Consider the following 13128-nt stretch of genomic DNA (forward strand, 5'->3'; position numbering starts at 1 on the left):
GCAGCCATTGTTCTGCAGCAATAACCTCTTTCATGAGTTCTTAATGGAATGATTCCAACCCGCTAGGGTACCACTCCTGCCATCTCTTTCTGGGAGCATGAATGAAGAAGCCATAAGCAGCTGGATACTAAATTATGTTTTCTTCCAGGCTTGGGAAGTCAGCTCTCTCAGAGCCAAGCCATTCATAAGAACAGTCAACATCACTGGACCTGCCAGAAGATAGTTAAGAGGGGATGCTATGAAAAATGGTTGTTCAACTGGACAGGTCTGATAGACGATTAGGGCAAAAAAGACGAAATACATGATATAAAAGAGGGCAAAAATGGGCACAGTTTTGCATGCCATCTGCATGTGCTAATTTATATAGATGGGTGCTATTTCTGAAATAATTCCTGTAATTTAAATAGGAATAAAATGGCGTAGACTGGAAGACTGACCTGGTGATCAGAGTGCCTCCTCATTCTGCTGTTCACGGGCATCTTCTGGTCTCCCTTCACCTATATTTAAACTGAACCTGGGCTAGGAAGCCCTTTAAGCAGGACACTGTCCTCAAACAGTCCTCAAAATAGATGATGGCCTCTGTAAAGTAGAACACATGACGGCCCTCCTACTGCGAATGTCAGGGTACACCATGTCATTCAGATCATTCCTTTAGAAAAACCATTAGCCTCTGCTAAGCAAATCCCTTTTGAACCCCATTTTACTTTAAAGTTGCCAGTCTGATTAACCATGGTCTTTGACAGTTGCTTGGATGTTATACCTTGGAATCCGTTTCCCCCGCACTTGTCACAAACATTTCAGTTAACATTTCTCAAGGAGGCGGTCTGGATTTATCATAGTAGGCAGACATTCCTAATTTGTTTTTCGGTGGGATGTCGGCAGCTAATTCCTGTCTGATGTATTACCTAGCTATCTGAACAAGGAAAAGGAAATGGGTAAGATTTGCACATTTTCTGTTCCTCTTAATTGCACCGTGGAAGCAATCTATCCATATATATTTACCACCAATTATTCAAGAACATTAATGTGATTTACAGCCAACTAAAACACAAGTTTATTAAAATCAGTATGTTAAAAAACCCCTATAATAAATGCATATTAATAAAAACAACCATGACTCTTAGCATCCTGAAAAAACTACAGTTCCCAGGATTCTTTGGGAGAAGCCATGACCTTTTAAAGTGGTATGATGCTACTTTAAATGTATAGTGAAAATGGGTACTTATTATTTTATGCCAGAGGACCTTTGGCTCTCCAGATGAGAAGTATAATTCTCATCAGCCCTAGCAACCATAGCCAATGGCTGAGGCAAAATTGTAGTCTGATTTGCAGTCCAAGAGCACCTGGTGGGCCAAAGCTTCCACACTCTTGCTTTAACACAAAAGAGAAAGCAACATGTTATCAGACAGCAAAGCTTCTATTGGCAAGGAGTTCCACAGGGCAAAGCATGCCACACTGAAAGCTTGGCCCTAGTAAAGGCCAGCTGAACTACAGGGTCAAGTGCGACTACCAAAAGTGCCCCACCAGAAGACCTTAGCAATCAAGGCAGGACATAAGAAATCAAGCAGTCCTTAAGGAACCAAGTTGTTTTACACAAGAACGCGGGTGGCGCTATGGGTTAAACCACAGAGCCTAGGACTTGCTGATCAGAAGGTCGGCGGTTCGAACCCCCGCGACGGGGTGAGCTCCCGTTGCTCGGTCCCTGCCAACCTAGCAGTTCGAAAGCACATCAAAGTGCAAGTAGATAAAGAGGTACTGCTCTGGCGGGAAGGTAAACAGCATTTCTGTGCGCTGCTCTGGTTCGCCAGAAGCAGCTTAGTCATGCTGGCCACATGACCTGGAAGCTGTACACCGGCTCCCTCGGCCAATAAAATGAGATGAGCACCGCAACCCCAGAGTCGGCCACGACTGGACCTAATGGTCAGCGGTCCCTTTACCTTTACCTTTAAATTAGTAGCCAGTGCTAAGTGCTTCTAGATGCCACTTCTGCATGCCACCTTCAAACATTTCAGTATCAATGTGTGTGGTATTCAACTGTAGTCCTACTCGGAGGAGACTAAGTGAAGCTAATGCACATTACAGTCATACTTTGGGTTACAGACGCTTCAGGTTGTGTTTTTCGGGTTACGGACCTGCCGAAACCCGGAAGTACCGGAACGGGTTACTTCCAGGTTTCGGTAGTTGTGCATGTGCAGAAGTGCTAAATCACACTTTGTGCATGCGCAGAAGCACCGAATCGCAACCCGCGTGCAGACCTGCCGCTGTGGGTTGTGAACATGCATCCTGCATGGATGACGTTCGCAACCCGAGCGTCCACTGTATTAGATTAGGTTCACTAATTGCAGTCGGTCTCCTCTGAGTTGAACTTGAATAAAACCTACTTTGCTTATACTGGGGGGAAACCGTATGTGCTTCAATGAAGACAACAACCTTCTATGGCAGAGTGCTGCAGCAATGAGGGGCTTGTCCCCAGGCCTCGCATAATATCCTTTTGTGTTCTTTCCCAGAACAAATCTAACTACTTTTTGTGTTAAACTCAGTGCTTTTCTTCTAGGAAAAAAGGTGCTGGTATTGCATACCCTCAAGTACCCACAGGGGGAAAAAGCACTAGTTAAACTGTATGTTCTAAGTTTGTGTGTGTGTGTGTTTTATAAAAGAAAGAGAATTGTTTCCTTTAACAGCAACAGAAAGCCTCCTCTCCGTCTGATATTAACGTTTGATGGCGGCTTAAGATCACACAATAAAAGTCAGGGTGGGCTCCATCAGAAAAAGTTGCGTTTCACAGAACATTTGCTATTGATATGTTGGGAAAGTGGCAGACTTGGTGGGGTGGGGCGGGGGCTGCTGGGGAGAGCTTGCATGATCCATTAATAAGAAACAGTTTGGCACACTAGATTACTAAAGCATGGCTAATCTCTCAGCCAAAACCCACACATTCTTCATTTGTGTTTCCCAGCCTTTTTTGAGCGCGCGCGTGTGTGTGTGTATACACACACACACATACAATACAGAGGAACTGGCTAATTAAATCTTGGAAAGTAAATTCAGGTTTCTTTAGGCATTTCTGAAAGGGAATTAAAAACACAGTGGATTGGATTCATAGAGGATGTGCTTTCAAACAGCAGCGCAGAAAGAGGAAGACAATTGCTGTCTTTGTTACGAGAGTGCATGTTTGTAGAAAAGTGAGGAGGTGTTCTGAAATATGATGAATATATGGATATATACTCTGGAAACAATCGAGGACATTTTTGTGTTTCAACAAGCTTTTCCAGCTGGATGAAAAGGTCTCTGCCTTAGATGTTCATTTTGTATTGTTTTAAAACCTGTCTTCAGATATATATATATATATATATATATATATATAGAGAGAGAGAGAGAGAGAGAGAGAGAGAGAGAGAGAGAGAGAGAGGGAGAGTGGGAGAGAGAGAGAGAGTTATAGATGGGGGAACCTGCATAAATCCTAGAAATTAATACCGTAAATGGTAGGATTTTGATTATTTGTAGTATTGAAGGGAAGATTGGAGGCCAGTGGAAAAATACAAGCTGAGCTTCCTTCCAAGCAAGTGCCTCACCTGGGATAGAGGCAGTGCTATTTTTTATAGAAAAAGAGGTGCTGGAACTTACCACCATGAACACCTCCCTCATTCTCTTAGAATTGCAATAGCACCCACCTGAGAGGTGCCAGAACTGAGTTCTGGCAAGTTCTGGCTTTTTAAAAGTCCTGGATAGACACATTAACATGACAAAAGGTGTTGACACCCCATCTAAGAGGAATCTTGGGCCTCGGCAGACAGAAGTTGCCATGGTGATGGGGCGTGTGGGAAAAGAGAGTCTTTAGAGAAAGGTGTGTTGGGAAGGAAAGGGGGGGAACGAAAGGAAGGGATCCATCTTGGGCAGACCAGCTGAAGGCTGGCTGGGAGAGATGCCTTGCAATCCAGTGCAGAACTGCTGTGGAGAACAAGTCCCTCTCGAAATGACCGTGCTGTAAGATCTGGACTCCCTCCATGCAGACTGAAGGTACAAATATGTGAATAAATCCTATTTCTTAAAATTATGACAGCCTTCACACCACACCTTCAATTCTCCAAAGGTGTACAAACGCTAGGTATTCACCTGGAACCCCCTGGAACCTTGCTATCGCTTGGCAGAGAGTGGCGTGGCACCCAACTTCTTTATTTGTAAATCGTTTTGATGCACATATACAAGGTGATCCATAAATGTATAGTTATTGCTAATAATATTGATGATAGTAATATGCTGAGTTGCTGCTCACACTCCTTTCTTTGTTCACTGACCTCAGTTTCTTTCATATCAGAAGAGGTGTTTGTTGGCAGCTGGAACTGAAGCTATCAGAACCAACCATCATAATCAATCAGCAGTTTCCAGGGACGACAGGCAAAAACTGACCAAATCGCTGGGTTTGGGCTGGAGACCATTTTTTATGACAGTTCTCCTGCCTAGAATTTGTGTTTTCAACATACTGTGGTGTTGGGTGGAAACAGAGAGCTAATAAGCATTTGCTTTGCTTGGTTTAGGGGCAATTGCCATAGTGTAGAGAGAAATTGGTGGGTTGGCGGAGCAGAAAGCATATTTCCTCATTTGTATTTCATAATGTTGGCATATATCAAGGCATGATACCTTACTTACAGGCTTCCCTTTCCCAGGTCTTCCATTCAAATGAATTACTGGATGTCTTTGTTTGCCATAAGAAGTTAGACTTCCATGAAACAACTTTAACATGATTTACAGAAGCATAGCTATGTTAGTCTATTACAGCAAAAACAATAGAGTCCTTTGGCATCTTAAAGACTAACATATTCATTGAGGCATAAGAGCTTGTGGACTAAAGCCCACTTGGTCGAATCGGAGGCCATGGGACTCTTGGTTGTTGTTTTCTCTTTTAAAAGTTGACATTGAAAACTTGTCTTGTTCTTTTTGGGGCTTCTGGGTTTTAGAGATGTAAGTGTTCAACTTAAGCCTTTCATCTTGGGGCCTTGCAAAGGTTTTGGACTCCAGTTCCCATCACCACCAGCCATCACGGTCAATGGTGAAGGATCATGGGAGTTGTAGTTCAAAACATCTGGACAGTATCTACCAGGTTGGGGAACGTTGGTTTAACTGGTTGGGAAGCATTGTGAAAATCATATCAGATCTATATTGCAAGGGTATTGCTTGGCAGTTTCTTTGGTGTTAGCCTTTGCATTTCCCAAAATCCATAACGGTTTGTTTGGTGCCTGTAGCAGAAGTCAAGCTTACCAGTATGAAGTTGCAGAGCATCAAGTGAATGTTCTCTGCCAAGTGCAAGCTCAGTTATCCAAGGTGTTGTTGTTGTTGTTTAGTCGTTTAGTCATGTCCTACTCTTCGTGACCCCATGGACCAGAGCACGCTAGGCACTCCTGTCTTCCACTGCCTCCCGCAGTTTGATCAAACTCATGTTGGTAGCTTGGAGAACACTATCTAACCATCTTGTCCTCTGTCGTCCCCTTCTTGTGCCCTCCATCTTTCCCAACATCAGGGTCTTTTCCAGGGAGTCTTCTCTTCTCATGAGGTGGCCAAAGTATTGGAGCCTCAGCTTCACGATCTGTCCTTCCAGTGATCACTCAGGTAGCAGGGTTTTATTATTTATTTATCTATTGCATTCACATTCCCCACCCCACCCCACCCCCAAGTTGCTCAAGGTAGCATATGTAGTTGTCTCCCACCATTTTTATCCTCACAACAACCTACAGAGGGATCCTAAAGAAAGAACATGGAGGTGTGGGAGAAATAGTACCATGGGAGCAAAGAATTTGGGAAAATAAAGGGAAGGTAGTTTCTGCAAGCCTTGGATACCACTCATAATATTTAATATTTCATTTGGTGACAAGTTTAGTTAACTCCTCTTAAATTAGCATGGTGATTAGCACAGACATAGAAATGATCAGGCATAAGTTCTGTAAATATAACAGAAAAATAGGATATAAACATACTGGTATCCTATGCAGAAACAACTTGTTTTCCTTTTCTTCAGTGTTTGAGTGGTCTACTAGTCTCATTGACTCTCTGGCAAGTTTCCTGCATTCAGCTTTTTTTTATTTAAGGGGGAAAAATTGTATTGTTCATTTTTATGTCTTTTTTTAGCTGGTTACACCAAAAATTCCCTCTTGACCAGCTTTTTTATAGGTTTTCCCCCACCCCTTCATTTAACTTGCCAGAGTTTATGCTCCCTTCTGTTTTCTTCATTTGGACTTGACTTCCAGGATATATATATATATATATATTGCTCTAAAACTTCTAGTAACACTTCCATTTGCTCCTAAACCACATCTTTCTAGACTGATGTAAATTGGTCCCTTTCTCCCTGCTCATATGGGTCATTTCCCCAAACAGGCAATTCAGACAGCCTTCCCTGATGTCTCGTTCGTTTTATTCTTTCAGAAGACTGTGAAGAGCAATGAGCAAGAAAACATGGAAAGATGTACTAGAAGAAAGCATGCAGAAATGCGGAAAAGGCGAAGGAAGTGTAAAGGGAGAACACATGAGAGATATTGCAATAATATTGTCCTCTCAGGACCCAGATCACTGCTTGACTCTTTAGGCCTCATGCCTAGATCTTTAATGTTCATTACTCTCAGGCTGTTGGCTGAATGATGTTAGGAGACCTGACCCATCTTCTTGCTTGGCCGGGTTATGCCACGATACAGGTCTCATTCACACACAGCACCAACATGTTTCCTTTACATGTGGTGGGCACTGAAGAAAACCTTCAGATCATCTATATTTCTGCTGTCACCCTGCACCTTTAATATGAACTGGAGCCCATGCAATTGGAGTCCATATTTAATATGTGTGAAGGTTCTGCTAATGCAATCCACCTACTCTGTAGGTTGGGTGGTATCTGAAGAAGAGCTACTCTGGTAGACACTTTACTTGCACTTCAGCCTTCTAGTTGCATTGAAGGCAGAAGCGGCTAATGGCCTGATGCTATGCATGTTTATTAAGTCAAGTAAGTGTGCAGGAATTGAAATCCATAAGCAACTCAATTCAGAAAACTCCATGGTTCGGTTCGGTCATTCCCTTCAATACAATAAAGACTCAGGGTGGGCAACAGCACACCATGTGCCACATTCAGCCCTTGACTTACTCTGTGTGCCCCCAATGCTGCCCCCTCCAGCATCTTCCAAATCTCCCTTTGATCAAGTACCAGCTGACATGGCAACTGAGCTGCCTATGGAGAAACAGGTTGCCTTGTTCTTGCTCCAGCAGATCGCTTTTCTTCCCTGCTAAGCTCAGAGAAAGAGAAGCCTCTTTTTCTGCTGCTAGGATGCCAGTGGAGAAACAGATCATTCTGTTCTTGCCCTAGCACCTCACTTTATTTCCTTGCTAGGCTGGGGGGGAATGAAGCTTTGATTCCCTCACCCATCATGGAAGGAAAAGAGAATGGGAATTGTGTGATTATGTGAATGGGTGGGAAAGAAAGTGTGGGATGGAAATGGATGATGCTCAGTCAATAGAGCATGAGACTCTTAATCTCAGGGGTGTGGGTTCAAGCTCCAGATTCCTGCATTGCAGGGGATTGAGCTAGATAACCCCAATGGTCCCCTCTACAATTCTATGATTCTATGAATGTGTGTGTGAATTAGTATGAAAAAGAGAAATGGAGAGAGGAGTAGTGAAGAGAGAGACTGATGTGTGATGATGATGAACTGGGGAGTTTGTAATATATGACTCTGTATTTGTGTGAATGTAGCTGGATGGATGGATGGATGGATGGATGGATGGATGGATGGATGGATGAATGGATGGATGGACGGATGGATGGATGGATGGTAAAAATGTAAAGGACCCCTGGATGTTACATCCAGTCAAAGGCAACTATGGGGTGTGGCTCTCAACTCACTTTCAGGCCGAGGGAGCTGGCATTTGTCCACAGACAGCTTTCCGGGTCATGTTGCCAGCGTGACTAAACCGCTTCTGGCACAATGGAACACCATGACAGAAACCAGAGAGCATGGAAATGCCATTTACCTTCCAGCCACAGCGGTACCTATTTATTGACTTGCACTGGCATGCTTTCAAACTGCTAGGTTGGCAGGACCTGGGACAGAGCAACGGGAGCTCACCCCGTCGTGGGGATTTGAACCGCTGACTTTCTGACTGGCAAGCCCAATAGGCTCAGTGCCACCCCCATCACCCATGGATGGATGGATGGGAGTGAGAATGAGTGCATGTAATGACTGGATGAAGGAGAGATGGGGTGCTTGCCAACTTTTGACACACCTACCATTACTTTGTGTCCCCTGGCCACTTTCCCTTGAGGGTACACTACCCTAAAAGCAAAAAGAAGAAGAAGAAGAAGAAGAAGAAGAAGAAGAAGAAGAAGAAGAAGAAGAAGAAGAAGAAGAAAGATTACCCACTCTTGAAAACACTGTGATCCTAAATGAGTCCCAACAGCAACAACAACAAAGCTTCCATTTCCAAGTTAGCATTTAAAACTAATGTTTAGTGCACTCATGCTTAGCTGGCTTATAGAATGGACAAACTTCAGCATAAGTATGGCAGCCTAAATTGCTTATGGATTGCACTATGGTTATGATGCATAGTCAGTCAATGCATTACTCCTGTTAGTAGAATGACATCATGAAGCCTTGCCTTTAAATGTTTGAAGTAATGTTACTGTTTTGTTAGACACAACATCTTTGATTCTAATAATTGCTTTTGTGTGGGGGACAAGTGTCGTTGATTGTATTTGTCAGAAATTCCTGGTTTGTGAGCAGGAATGATGGCAAGAGAACAATGCTGCCTCAACTGTTCTAATCATCCCATTTTTGGTGGGAGTTGTGGAAGTTCCTAATGACAAATCAATATCCATGCCCATAACCGAGTGACACACATCAGGGAGAATCAGGATATTGACCATCTTTTTCATAGACTGCAGTGTGAGTAATGTGGCCTGATACAGAAGGCTGTTGATTAAGGAAGCCATTTCGTATGAGCCATAAATGGAAACGTATCTGACATGGGTGCAGTGGGAAAAATGGGGAGGCAAGCACAACAGATCCAAAAGTAGATGTTTCTTGGGCTGCTGTTAAATAACTCAGAATGCCAATAAAGAAGTGGGAGTCCTGATGGTAGTTTGGTCTGGCTCCAGAGGCAATGAGGCTCACCAAGGAGGCACAGGTGATGGAACTGGGCATCCCCCTTCCCCAAACTTCATTCCAGCTTTGCTAGTCACATAGAAATTTCCTTCCTCTTCCCTATAAGTAACCAGGACTTCATGCTCTCTTCACACACTTTGCTTGGTCCACTGTTATTATGGACAACTGGGGAATGTCTTTATGACCTACAATATATTTTTCAATTGGTAATTAAATAAAACTGCGAAGGGAGCACTTTGGGGAGAATACGTCAAGGGATGAGCTCTTACTATATATGGCTTATAAGAGTTGCTGAATGGGATGTCAGAAATTCATTGCAGCTGGAAAGGAAAATTGTAAAAAAAGACCTTCAGAATCACTGAACAATACACCTTTATTTTTTTATACAACGTCTTTCATTCAGTCATTGTCTCTGAAACTTCACAGAGAATGAAAAACAGATTTCATTTTTTAAGAGCAGGTAATGTTGTTTATTTAAAGGGGGAAATATGCAGGATCTGAAAAAAAAGAATGACCTCATGCTTGTGTAAGTCAGGTATGGTTGCATTTAAATGATTTGACTTACTAATGGTTAATGCAGCCTAAACCAGAGTGAATCTACAGAGTGATCACCAACATTAGTCATACTCTGAGTTGGCCTGCTTAAATGACTGGACTATTGATTTCAATGGTCTATTATGACTATGATGTTTGGATACACCCTCCCATGAAGATGAGTGAGATGCTGAAGTCCTATGGTGGTATGCTGGGCAGGAGCAGGGAACTTCAGACCTGGGGTAGGTGACTGTCCACTGTATCTGGCCCACAGAACTTTCCAGGACAACATCCTCTCTCTCCAAGGTCACACTCCTAACCAGTCCTGCTTTTCATCTTCCCCTAGTATTTGCCTGCCTGGAATTAGGGGAAGGATTTGATTCAGTTCACTGATCTAATTCACAATTTTTTTTGAAACCATCCATGAACCAAAACACAGCCATCCTTTGAGATTCACACTTCTCTAAATGTTGTAGTGCAGTTCTCAGGCCCGCTAACGTGAGCAAAAACACATATACATGAGTAACTTGTGCATAAGGTAAAGGTAAAGGGACCCCTGACCATTAGGTCCAGTCGTGGCCGACTCCGGGGTTGCGGTGCTCATCTCGCTTTATTGGCCGAGGGAGCCGGCGTACAGCTTCCGGGTCATGTGGCCAGCATGACTAAGCCGCTTCTGGCGAACCAGAGCAGCGCACGGAAATGCCGTTTACCTTCCCACCAGAGCAGTACCTATTTATCTACTTGCACTTTGACGTGCTTTCGAACTGCTAGGTTGGCAGGAGCTGGGACTGAGCAACAGGAGCTCACCCCGTTGCGGGGATTCGAACCGCCAACCTTCTGATCAGCAAGTCCTAGGCTCTGTGGTTTAACCCACAGTGCCACCCGCGTCCCTAACTTGTGCATATAAAGCATATATTAGTGAAAATAACATATAAAAACACACATTTTACGTTGGGGAGTGGAAAAATGAGACATTGAGATAAGTTGAAATTGGCAAATTTGCCCATCCCCATCTGAAATGTGTCCTTGAACTGAGATGTTGCATCTTACTTGCCTAGATAGAAGATAAAGAGATGGATGTTGTTGTACATGTACAGAAGCATCTGTGTTGCTAAAGCAAAGCCTATTATAATAAAAGACATGTCCCATCTGACCACAGACATGTGGCCCTTGCAAAGTTCCCTTGGGCTGAATAAGTTTTCTCACTCCACTTCAGGCTGCATAGGAGGCATTCAATTTTTGAATGTTCCCCCGAAAAGGAAAAACACCCCAATGCATCTCTTTATAAGTAAAAATCTAACATATCAAGGGGAAGACTATACTGAATTCTTCTCCCTGACATGCTCATTTCCTGCATGCAGGAAGTTGTTTAATGTAACAGTAATTCAGAAATGCTTTTTCACATCTGTACCCTGAAGTGCAGCCTATAGTTCAGAGACTATCTCTGTCTCACCTGAGTCTGGCCTGCACATGCAGGAGGAGAATGCAATGATTGCACAGGGATTAGAACCCAGATCCCGTCAGGCCTGAGTCCAACTCTTTCTACACTATATGTGTGCGTAAAGGTAAAGGTAAAGGTACCCCTGACCATTAGGTCCAGTCGCGGACGACTCTGGGGTTGCGGTGCTCATCTCACTCTGTAGGCTGAGGGAGCCGTTGTTTGTCCACAGACAGCTTCCGGGTCATGTGGCCAGCATGACTAAGCCACTTCTGGTGAACCAGAGCAGCTCAGAGAAACACTGTATACCTTCCTGCTGGAGTGGTACCTATTTATCTACTTGCACTTTGATGTGCTTTCAAACTGCAAGGTGGGCAGGAGCTGGGACTGAACAATGGGAGCTCACCCCATCATGGGGATTCAAACCAGCGACCTTCTGATCAGCAAGCCCTAGGCTCTGTGGTTTAGACCACAGCACCACCCACGTCCCTTATGTGGGTGACAAATGTCAATTTACCAGTACTCAGCTCGGAGGCCTTTTCTGATCCCATTCCACCTCCTTCTCAGCACAGCCTGCATCTGGCTAGGATTTGCTGCTAAAGTTTTCAACTGTTTCCCTGTAGCATCCAATAATGTCGGTCTTCCTTCTGATCCAATCCCTCACACTGTCTTAGAAATTTAGAATGCCACCCCACATTCAGAAATACTTAGAAAGCATTACTTTGTAAGATGTTTCTTACAGACGGTCAGATGCTATTCAGAGGAATTCACTCTCCAGAGCAGGGCAGGAAATCCTTTCTGGAGGAAAAGGAATTTTAAGGCTCAAGGACTCTTGGGAAGCTACTTAATCTGCTGCATCGTTTAGATCCGAGTGCAGAAGAACGTAGGTGCCTATGGAGGGCACTAGGGCAAGTGATTAAAATTCACTATTGGGGTTCCATTTCCACAGCTTCTCGGAGCTGAAGTCTTTGTCTGAAGAGAGTAGATAGAGTGAATGAGATCAAAGGAATTCACAGTCTTTAAGTCCAGAAACAGTGTAAATAAAATGGGGTAGCATGCTTTGGACACTGCTTTATGGACAACCTCTTCCGGCAGATATTTAATAGAATCACAGAATTCTAGAGTTGAAAGGGACCCCAAGAGGCATCTAGTCCAATCCCCTGCAATACAGAAGTCTCAGCTAAAGCATCCATGACATGTGGCCGTCCAACCTTTGCTTAAAAAACTCCAAGGAAGGAGAGTCCACAACTTCCCAAAGGAGACCATTCCACTGTCAATTAGCTCTTATTGTCAGAAAGTTATTCCTGATGTTTAGTTGGAATCTCCTTTCTTGTAGATTGAAGCCATTGGTTTGAGTTCTACCCACCAGAGCAGGAGAAAACAAACTTTTTCCCTCTTCCATTTGACAGCCGTTGACATATTTGAGGATGGCTCCGTCTTCTCTTTTCGAGGCTAAACATATCCAGATCCTTCAACCGTTCTTCATAAGGCTTGGTTTCTCAGACCCTTGATCATCTTGGTTGCCCTCCTCTGCACACGTTTCAGCTTGTCAATTGTGGTGCTCAGAATTGGACACAGTGTTCCAGGTGTGGTCTGACCAAAGCAGAATAGAGTGGTACTCTTACTTCCTAGTTGCAAGGCATCTTTTGAGTGGCTTTGCTCAGTTTTGATGAGAAGGCTCCTTTGGTGGTGGAAAGTGGGTCAGCCTTCCTTCCTTTCAGGAGCTCCACTCCAGTTCCATTCACTTCCACTCAACATATATGAGACACTAGGTGATATTATGGATAGCTATGGAGTGCTTGCCACTGCTGTGAGCCAGCTTTCATCTTTTCTTAACACCCAACCTACTACCCTCAGTTCTTAGACAGTGTCCATGGCCGTCACTATTTCTCCATGTCTGGGAACTTGCTGTATCCCAGAGGTCTGTGATCCTGTGGACTTCTTCCTGTGACCCTCTGAGGCCCTCCTCAAATCTGTCCATTAAAAAAGAAGTATTTAATTAAATTGAATTGCTGCTGT

At 43.8% G+C, this 13128-nt stretch overlaps 1 long non-coding RNA gene across 1 annotated transcript; it reads left to right on the forward strand.

Moving 5' to 3' along the window:
• The first annotated feature begins 867 nt into the window (after positions 1–867).
• Positions 868–6561, forward strand: LOC308594786. The gene is made up of 2 exons (XR_014011609.1): positions 868–935; positions 6418–6561. It is a non-coding gene; the product is annotated as an uncharacterized lncRNA (long non-coding RNA).
• The last annotated feature ends 6567 nt before the right edge of the window (positions 6562–13128 follow it).

This window comes from Podarcis bocagei (genome assembly GCF_964188305.1).
Source record: "Podarcis bocagei genome assembly, chromosome: 9".
In the NCBI taxonomy this organism is placed as follows: Eukaryota; Metazoa; Chordata; class Lepidosauria; order Squamata; family Lacertidae; genus Podarcis; species Podarcis bocagei.